This window comes from Mustela putorius, unplaced genomic scaffold, assembly GCF_011764305.1.
Source record: "Mustela putorius furo isolate JIRA1106 unplaced genomic scaffold, ASM1176430v1.1 tig00003867_pilon_pilon_pilon, whole genome shotgun sequence".
Classification (NCBI taxonomy): domain Eukaryota; kingdom Metazoa; phylum Chordata; class Mammalia; order Carnivora; family Mustelidae; genus Mustela; species Mustela putorius.
The window spans coordinates 27,412,304-27,423,519 of NW_025422019.1; positions in this window are offsets into that span (position 1 = coordinate 27,412,304).

Genomic DNA, 11,216 nt, shown 5'->3' on the forward strand with positions numbered 1-11,216 from the left:
GAGCACAGGTCTTAAACAAATGGATTGGCCAAATGTGTTTAGAAAAATGTTTTGGTTTGACCCCCACAGGCTTATATTTATTTTAAATTTGAACAGGATGCCAACATTTAACAATTACGGTTTTTGATGTTATAAAAAATCTGTAATTGTTACAGCCATCTGCTAGAGTTGCTCACTGCCCACCCCTTTTACCTGGGCACCCTCCCCACGTTGCCAGAGTCCCATTTCCTTCATTCCCTACATGTGCCTGCTCCTACAAGATTTTTGTTTCTGCCTCCTAGTGTAGCCTACTATCCAAACGATAGTTACTTGTCCCGGCAAAAGACAGAATACTAATATTTTCTTATTTCCTTCCTGGCAAGCTTCCCACTCACTCCCAAATGATAATAATAGAATGTTGAAAGTTCAACAAGCAAAAGTGTAAAACAATCCAGCGTGAGATAAAGTGACCACAGACCCTCCCAACCTCTCAGAGCACATCTTCTTTATGCTTGATAGTTCAGCTTGGAATGAAAATCAATGAAAAGACCAACTATCTTCATGTCTTTCTTAACCTAGGTTTCCACGAGATCTTTAAAACATAGACTTTCAGAAATAGTGACAGCATCTCAGTTTGTGCAAACCTGCAGGCTAAGCTACAGATGGTGCCATTTAGCAATGGCCAAATTGCCAGTTACGACCCTCTGAAAAATGCAGGGTTTATCACAGAAACTCTGACAGTCGCTGGAATATCATGTCTCTTTGGGGCATTGTTTTAACAAATGCATTTGAAAGAAAAATGTTCTCGGTTAACTACAGTTCCCAGAATACCTTGTAGAACATTCTGTCTCTATTGATCATAAACTGGCAGAGCCACCATGCCTCCTCTGGCAGAACTCAGGGGAAAGTGAGAAAGTGCATTATACCATGTGACAAAATTTAAATTATGAAAACACTAGTGTGCAGTTTCGTTGGTATTTGCATTCCCTTAGCACAAGATAGATCTGAAATCTATTTTTATCCAAAGGATCTTATTAAACTGAGATTGTGATTATATGTAGTTGTTTCAAGCAGTAGTGCCTGATGGTATTTTTTTATAAACAATAGAGAATAAATCCAAACAAGCTAAAAAATGTTTATTGCAAAATACTGTAGTTCAAGAAAAACTACATCTGCATGGACTGCATATTTTGGATGCAATTTATGGTGCAGTTTCTCTTCATTAACCACATCTCAGAGAATTTTCAAAGCATCAGCTTGCATATTATTAACATGTACTTAAAATAACAATATAGGAAGCTTCAGAATTAAAATAAAAGGTTAAGCATAAAACCTAAGGTGCTTTCAGTGTGTCTGTATATATGCAATTCCTTAGAAACTCAGCTTTTTAATTAAAGTAAACTAGACCTTACCTAGGCCAGCTAGATTAATAAGCATCTCATTCTACTATAACTATTCTCCTTAATAAAAGCAGATGGAATCCATTTTATAAGAAAAAATATAGTATTAACCATCACTGCTTCTTTTATGTAGCTAAACACATATAATTATTCTGCAGCATTTTTCATGCAAAGGAACAGTGACAAAAAGGCAATTATAGCATTTGAACTCAATGGGAATTTTTCTTCAATTACCCTACATTGTAGATTTGTATTTTGTGAGGTATTAGATTGTTTTGTTTATTTTTGCACATACATACATTCTCAAGTATTTTACAGCTTGAGATTCTTAAAGAAAAATCTGTATCATCAGTTGCATTTACAAACACATACAGTGTTTGCAACCACTGAAAAGCTAAATGTGAAAACAATTAATAAATGAGTTTCAGAAAATTTCAAAATTACTATCCATGTATCTTGTCTTATCATTCATACTCAGATCCTTAAAGGCACTTTTTGGAAGTTAGTAGAAGATGATGGATCCTAATTTATTACTTAAATGTACAATTTCTATATGGAATATATGCCATTCAGAGCTGGGTTTGAATCCAACTCATAATTCCTTCAGTTATGTAATGCTGAACAAGTGAATTAATTTGTATGAGCTTCAGTTTTCTCATTTGGAAAAAAAGGGATAACAATTTCCACGTGGCAGAACTGAGCAAAGCACATATGACAGCACCCAGTAAATAGTACGCACTCTGAAAAGGTAGAAATAGTTGTTATGATGTCATTTCTAAATCTAAGCTAATACCTAGTAGCAGTCCAAGTCAGCCTGCATTTGGAGAAGATGCTGTCTTAAAATAAGAACTAAGATTGATGAAGGCACCTGGGGGGCTCAGTAAATTAAGCGACTTATTCTTGGTTTCCATTCAGGTCATTATCTCAAGGTCAAGAGATAGAGCAGCATCACCCTCCATGTTCAGCAGGGATTCTGCTGGAGATTCTCTCTCTCCCTCTCCCTCTGTCCTTCCCCATGGCTCCTAGTCTCTCTGTCTCTAAAATGAATGAATGAATGAATGAATGAATGAATAAGTAGGAACTAAGATAGACATTTTCAATTTAGACTGTTTTCACTATTTATTCCCAAACCTCCCGGGTTTGCCAAAGCCAGATCTCCCTTACTAAACCTCCAACTTCATGGGTGGAGAACCAACATGGTATGGTTCCTGCCTTCTCAGATTTCCAGGCTCCCCTTGTTACATGGTCATCCTGGTTTCATAACTGCAGTGGATTCCTACTCACCCTTCAGTGATACCTTCTTTGATGCAAAAAGATGCAAACGTCTCTCTTTTCACAGCTTTGAACTCTTCTTGCTGCATCTGTTGATAGTTGCTTCCTCCACTATCAGCTACTGGAGCTGTACCACTATGTTTCCCAAACACTGCTATGTTACTAGCAAGTGGCTAAAAAGAAGCAGCCAGATTTGGGGAAAATATACTATGAAAAAGAAGGAAGGGTTTTATTAACTAAATGGAAGTTAAGAAAACATTGTCAAAAGCAAGTAATGTGGTATAAAACCAACTTTCAGGGGCGAAGAGGTACACTCTATATTCCTCTTCCCCATCCCTGGTTTTCCCATTAGAAAGCCCCGGTGTGTGCTGCTGGTCCATCTTGCCAAGGCCCAGGTCAGAGAGCGCCACCACAGACACCACAGTGCCCTGGGATTGGGGCTCCACTTCCTCTCTTCTGCGTGGAGTGGAGGCCTCATGGGATCTTCCCCGCCCCCGCACAGCCCCAGGTAATTCAAGCACAGCAAGGAAGCAAGGACGCAACTCCAGCTATCTAGACAATGTTAAAAGATAATATGACTGAGAGTAAAATGTCAGTGGAGATGTGAAAACAGCATTTGATATTCACTATTTTTCCCATTTATTGTTGAGGTAAAAACATATTTTGTCTCACTAGCTCCAAAATGTTAACTGATGTTACTTTGCTATGTTCTTGCCAATACCTATTCATCCAGTGCCATTTGGCCTTGCAACTCCACTGACATGCAAGCTGGAAATACTGCAGAAAATCAGTCACCATGTGCTCACTGGAGATTTTGGTGACTGAATTTTGTTTTGGGTGGTGGGAGATGAAGTTATAAATCAGTGTTTTTTAAACAGCTAACTCTGTAATGTTTCTCCATTTCCAATTGAAAAATAAACTCAAAGGGAATTTGAAATGGAAGAGTCTGTAAGTCTTTGTGAATATTATGAATGTTGTACCATATTTGTGTATTTCTAGGCAAAAAAAAAAACAAAAAACAAAAAACAAAAAAAAACACCCCAAAGCAGTTAAAAATAAATTAATACAGAAGTCTTATAATCGTAGGTTTGAACTCAGATAAATGCAGAGACTTAATTCTTTACCTTTTTCTGTGCTCTATTCTGTGATTTATTCACAAACCAAACCAGAGAAATCTCATTGATCTCTTTCAAGTAAGATAATCTGATATATTTCTCAATGCATTTTTAGTTGATCAGTTCCCTGTAACAGGAACCCAAGAATCCTTAACTCTTTTTGCTCTCCTACTTCATAGAGCCCTCAGGCTTCAAAATGGCATTGTTTCCCCTCAGTGGAATTATAAATAACCACACAACTCACTTTTTAGCCTTGTAATATGTGCCATAATAAGGACACAGAAACCAAAAATTCCCACTTGTTTTATTTGCTAGCGAGCGCTCCAATCTTTAAGGCCCATGACTACCCCCAATATTCTAGCTCTGAAGTTAAATCAGGCCACCCCCGGGAGAGGGGGGAACCACAGCAACTTCTTTTTTAAAATATATTTGATTTTCTTTTCCTAATCTTACAGCCTTCCTTTCTTTTCCTTTTTTTCCTCTTACACTGCTGCGTGCTTTAATTTTGCTTTCAGCCAGTAGTTTAAAAACTTTAGCTTCTAATAACTGGAAAAAATGGTTATTTAAAGATAACTGCAACTTGCTTAACATGCCAGGCTATCATATGCTCAGTGCTTTGAAGCTGCAAATTAATGACGAGCAGGAACAGTGACTATCTTTCAGAGGAAACTGACCTCTTTCTAATGGCACATCGCTAATGTCATCTGTCTACTGCATCTCATTATGTGAATTTCATGGAGTTTAAAAAAAAGTATCTTAAGGCTGTGCACAAATAAAAAGGACCTTCTAGTATTAAGCACTTTGAAAATTTTTGATCTCTCAAAATACCTTCCTTAGATACTGCTTCCCCCTTTTGTGCATGGCACGCTGCTTATGTCATCTATTCTCTGTGACTAATTATGTTAATTTTGTGCCATAAAAGTAACTGAAGGCTGTTAAGAAATAAAAGCTTTTGAGTGGCCTTATTTCATAAACACCCCTTTTGAACAAGGCGCATTTAGTCATATTTGCAGTAACAGAAAGAGTCTTGTGCTAAAAATACAACAAAGGCTCTTGAATATGGCCATTTATTCCCACTTTATTAGGTAATTTATGAAAAAGTATGAAGGGAAGCCTTTTTGTTACTATAATTTGCATAAAGCTGGTGCCCCATTAATGAGATAACTTCCTGCCTTTTGTGTATCACCAGCTGGAAATAGAAATGGAGGAACTTTTCTGTAGCCCAATTACTTAACCTGCTGAGTTCAGAGCTGGAAAGTAAACAGGATTCCTATCTGCCAAGGAACTTTATTTTGGTTCCTCTAACCTGATTTTAAGTAGACTTACTGTGGTGCTTACTTTGTAGTACATACAAATATCGAATTATTCTGTCTTACACCTGAAATGAATATGTTAAATACAAAATCTACCACAATAAAAAATATTATAATATTTAGAAAGATGAGTGCCAAATGCTAAAACCAAATGTCAGCAATGCTATATGGCAGAATACATAGCTACTTCTGGAGAATATTATTTAATAATCATTTTTCCCCCATTGGAGCATGATTATGGTATACCTTTCATTGGGTCAAGAGTAATATTTGATGATGTTTTTGAACATATGGAACTATATATAAACAAAAAAACCCCTGTGAACTAAATTTAATTTGGGGGGGTACTGGCAGGGGCCAATGGATTGCTTTGCAACTATGAAATGCAATCTTTCAGCGAAAGATATTAACAATATTCTAAAATCATAATAAAAATTCCCTGCTACTGAAAGATACTTTGATGATATATTAAATAACAACTTATTAAGGTCCAAAATATGCTATGAAGTATATATAATTTTGCCACAAGGAGTGGAAATTCTATACATACAGTAAAAGCATGGAAGAATAAAATAGGGTCAAAGGAAAGAGGGTGATTTTGAAGTTATAACTTGTATGTACCTATGTATGATAGATAAAATCTGTGAAACCCCAGAAACATAAGAAGAGTCTGTGGAAAGGAAAATTCTGCTTATCAGTATATGATTATGTAATTTAATCTAACCTTCAAAAATTATAGTTCAGTGATATTGAACTGCTATACTTTTTCTCTCCTCTTCCTACTGCCAGCTATATAAATGTACTACGGGATGACACATTGCTAATTTCACTCAGGGATACCTCAACATGGAAAATAAACTAAGAGTAGGAACAGAGGAGGCAAAATCACTTTTGCTTAGATTCAACAAATAAACTAGAAAAGTGAATGGTTAACCCCAAAGTATCACCACCTTTTAAAATAAAGTCTTGAACACTTCGAAATTACAGTAAGAAATTATCTTATGATTATGGCAGAATTTCTGTTTTTCGATACACCTCTTATACTATCTTGGGTAAATTGCATTTACTGAATTAGTAGTAGCTACAAAGGCCATGACACCTCTGTGAAGCTCTCAGATGCTGTGACAATTTCACCATAGGAATGTGGTTGTATTTTTAACTTGTAGGGTGAAACATGATTGTGTAGTCATTCTACTTAATTGTCATGTCTACTTAATTAATGACTACTTAATGTAGTCATACTACATTCTACATAACTTATTCTCTGGACAATCTTCTTTACAGTTGGACCCAAAGCCTGGCTCCAAGTGTGTGAAACACCTTTTTTTTTTTTTGGAACTTTCTTATATCTTACATTCTGAATAGGAATCTATTAGGCATTTTAACTCAGCCCATCAGTTATACCAGGGCAGCATTTCCTAAACATAATAATACATGAGATAGTTTTTGCATATATTTACCTTCTTAGATACCAAAGAACACAGTGAGAGAGAATCTCTTTTAGGGAATATTCTTCTCTGTAGTTTACTGTCTGGGAAATTCTTTGTAGTGGGTTTTGTGGTCTAATTTTTTTAAAAAAGATTTTTATTTCTTTATTTGACAGACAGGGATCACAAGTCGACAGAGAGGCAGGCAGAGAGAGAGTGGAGGAAGCAGGCTGGATCCCAGGACTCTGGGATCATGACCTAAGCCTAAGGCAGAGGCTTTAACCCATTGAGCCACCCAGGCGCCCCCTAAATTTTTTGATTTAAGGGAGTTATAAATAGGCAGGGAAAATAAGTGTTATTTATCGAATTGATGCAACTTATCTTTTTTTTTTTTTTTTTACATAGACTTGTGGTAAAGAGTGTAGATAAAAGGCTATCAGGAACACTTGGAAATTCCAAACAGTAGTCTTTAAGAAGTTATGAAGAATGGGTTGGTCTGAATAGGCACTTCCTAATCCACTTTCTTCTCATTATCACCTGGGAGAGAAATGGACCCCACAAATTGTCATAGTTTCCCATTTGTTTGTAACTGGATGGGGACAAAATCTATAATTTAAGTTTTCATGAGGGTTACTCATTTGAAACACGGGAACACAGAGGAAGAAAATAGTGTAAAGAGTAATCCTTTATGGGGGAAAAAAAAGAGAGAGAGAGAGAGAGAGAGTTAAAGAGACTAGAGCAATCTAATTAAACTCAGGGGACTAAATAGCCAAAATGACAAAGCAAAACACATAACTGTAATATTCTTGTTTTAATGTTTTTTGAACCTCAAGATTTCACATATTAGCTACTCCATTAAAATTCTATATTCTGACTCAAACTTTTCCAACATAGACCTGAAAATTAGTTGATCTTCCTAAGTTTCACAGTTAAATGAAGAATTTAACAGTCTATATAGTGAGTAATATACAGTATTGAACTTTAGAATATTAATTAAGCAATAACTTCAGGATTATTCTGCAGGTCCATTTAATGATTATCTTAATAATTAGAGGGGGACAATCTTATGACTATATCAAGATAGCTCTTTCTCCCCTTGGCACTTGCTTAAAATTTATAGAACTCTCATCAAATAGCTCAAAAAAAGAAATCAACAACCAGCATAAAGTTAATCCACGGTTAAGCTATGTAACAGTATTGAGAAAGCTAAGGGGGAAAGTTTGAATCAACAAATATTTTCTACATTCCTACCAGTAACTCCAAGGCCTTTTTTCCCTTCTGGTTCTTTTTCCCCCTCCTTGTCTGTTACAAGTTATGATGTGTGGATGAAGGCTTTTTCCCATGCAGTAATGACTGTATACTGAGATTTCAAGGGGCTGTTCATGACAATCCCATTTTCTGTGTAATTTCATGGTTGTCTTCTTGAATGAAGATATTGGCTGCTCTGAAGCAGGGGGTCAGCCGCTCCTGCTCCCTTTCAGTATTGTTCCGGAGTATGTTTCCTTTCAGCTGATGAAAAGTAATTCATCATTTACACCCCTGAATTCTGCCAGCATTTTTTGAACAACTTTTCTTTCCCTGTGGTACCTTAGGCCCATGAAAGAGATAAATAGGTTCAATACAACACGAGGCCCCAGATACTGGGAGCAGGTTAGGCCTCTGAGGCCCCAAGCTGCCCCTTTCTCATGATAGAGTTTGTCACCTTTCTACCTCTAGAAGTCAAATCCTGTCGACTCAGCCATCTTTCAGGCTCTCTGAAGTGGCTTTGGCACCCACTGGGGCATGTGAGCTTAAAATTGATTTTTTTTAAGATCTGTCAAGTTCCCTTAAGGGACGGAGTTGACAGCCAGCAGGCCTCAACTATCACAAAGCATTCAATGTGTAAAAGACACCTAAGGAACTTCCTTTGAGGGGCCAAAGGGCTTCAGACTTTGTGACACATTGAGAGGGTGCTGTTGCTAAGAAACTGGCTTTTGGCAATAGACTTTTTCCTGCAACTCTGTTACTTTGGGAAGTACTTTAAGCTACCTCTCTTCTTATGGTAGAAGACGACATCAACTATTATAAAGGCAAGAAACAAAGAGACAGAAAAGATGTTAAATGGAATCATTCTTTGATTCATCAGATTCCAATAACCTACCACTTACGCAGTTTGGGAATTAGTTAACTCTAGTATTTATACCAGCTCTCAGAAAAATAAAACGCTGGACAAGTGAAACTTAATTCAAATAATAGCTGGTATTTGTTTTTAAAGTAAAGGGAATTTCTTTAGGAATGTGGACACTATAGAAAATAATGTAAAAGTAGACGTCTGTTTCTCAACTTCAACAACGATTGGCTTAAGAACCTCAGTAATAGTGTCATGCTAGAGTTTACCTCTCATTTCTTGAAAAATAATGCCAGAGCAGTTACAACCAACCAGCTGTTCCAACCTGGGTCCACCAGATAAAGAGGCTGTTTAATCAGCCTCTGATTTTGCCATTTCTCCCTATTTCATGTGTTTACTTAGAAGCCAAAATAATAGGGGCAGGATTTTGGTATGTTGTTTTAAAGGCTAAGGAAGTGTTCTTTTATTTCTGATATTGCTTCAACCTGACAAGTAATATTATTTTTTAATTATGTTCTAAATAAAGAAGAAAACACCCCGGCCTCTGAGCCATAGCTTAACCACTTTCTCTAGCCAATCCACTTGTACAGAGAAAGCACAGCATCCTTTGGAAGATTAGTAACTCCTCAAAAGAAGTCAGGAGACAGGTTTTCAAATTCAATTCCAACCTGTGTGGTTTGAAGGCCATGAAACTTTCAACAACGACATAAATAGTGCATGTGTCTCTCTCTCCAGGGGCTGGATTTTACCGACTGGTACGTGAAAGGCCAATTGTGTAAGCAGGTGTAGGTCTGAGTTGAAAGGATTTGATGGCATTAATCTCCCTTTAAGGAGGCTTGTTTTCATGGGCTGTTGTCAAGCATAACTGGGTTGTTCTGTGACTATAACTGCAGTTATATGCCCCTTGTCATAGAAAAGTGCCCGAGATTTTCAGGGAATTTCTACATTACTTTTTCCAAACACAGTTCCAGTGTTCCTTGTATAGGGAGCAAGATGATAAGGGGAGAGGAGTTTAGGCTTTAGTGTCAGACATAACTTTGGCTTTGAATTTTGGCTTGTGTGACCTGTGTTGCCTCAGTGAATTCGTGAAACTTCTCTGAGACACAGCACTTGTGCACTAAATGAGGGCAACCATATCTGAGGATTAAATGAGGTTATGCATGGAAAATATCTAGCATAGTCATTGGAATGGAAGTATAATAAATGGTAATCGTTATTACTCTAATCAACCAAATATATTCCACGATTTCATGGTCTTCGTCATCGAAGCTCAGGACACCATAAATATTAAGAATTATGGACTTTGAAATGCAACTTTCCTCCTGAATCCAAACACTGTACATGTTAAACACTAAACTAGAAAGATTATTACTTAGAGCTAAATCAAGATGTGGCTATGATCATTTTGAACAGATAACCTGGTCAAAATATAAAAGGAAATACTGTGATATTTTCTGAACCAAGGTTGCTAACAAAATATCTTGTACAGAAAAGGAACAGGTAAGAATAGATGTAGATACCACTGCCCTTCTATTATTTCATGGACTTAAGTAGCTTTATCATTATTGACTGACTAGGTCCTGCAACCTATAACATGAATAGACTGCTCTTAGTGGAGGACATATGTGGTCCTTCTACATGTTGATCCACTCAAGTCATTTGTTTTTTTTTTGTTTTTTTTTTTAAGATTTTGTTTGTTTGTTTGTTTGTTTTTGTCAGAGAGAGAGAGGGAGAGAGAGCGAACACAGGCAGACAGAATGGCAGGCAGAGGCAGAGGGAGAAGCAGACTCCCTGCCAAGCAAGGAGCCCGATGTGGGACTCGATCCCAGGATGCTGAAATCATGACCTGAGCCGAAGGCAGCTGCTTAACCAACTGAGCCACCCAGGTGTCCCCACTCAAGTCGTTTTGTCAGCTCTCTCAGTTTCCTGGCTAAATGGGTATAGATGGGACATCAATGTTTTCTGAAAAGTTTTCCAGGTGATTCCAAAGTCCAGTCTGTGCTGAATGTCACAGCTTTTGATATAAAAACTTAATTGCTTTTCATTTGTCCACAAAATGTGCTATGTGTCAGTAGCCAAAACTAATTTTGCAGGAGAATATCATTGCAAATAGACAGTCACTCAGTGGTTGGAGACAAAACAGTTGAAATTTAAAAGAAAAGAAAAAGGAGTCTTCAGTGTGTTAAAAAAAAAAAAATCACATCATTATCCCACTGTGTCCTCTTGACTATTGGTAACAGAGTCAACAGTCTTAGCCCACAAATTATGTGATTATATAACTATCCATGTGTTATAAGGATAGTTCCACATGGACATACTGAAGGAGTAGAGATGGGACTTTGGACCTCTTTTTCTCAGTGTTCACTAAGGCATTACATTATCCAGTTCTTTTTCTAGAAATTCTTCCCTACCCCCACCCCCTAGATAGTAAATTAGATCGACTATACTGTGTCTAGTGTTCTCCAGTACCTGCATTACTGTAAGGGAAGATTGAATGAAGACACTGAACAGAATGAGATGACTTCCCCATTGGCTTGTAGGCCACAGGAGAAAGTATCATGTCCAGTGGGATAACCCTAATTTCCCCAGTGCCCACTTCAGTG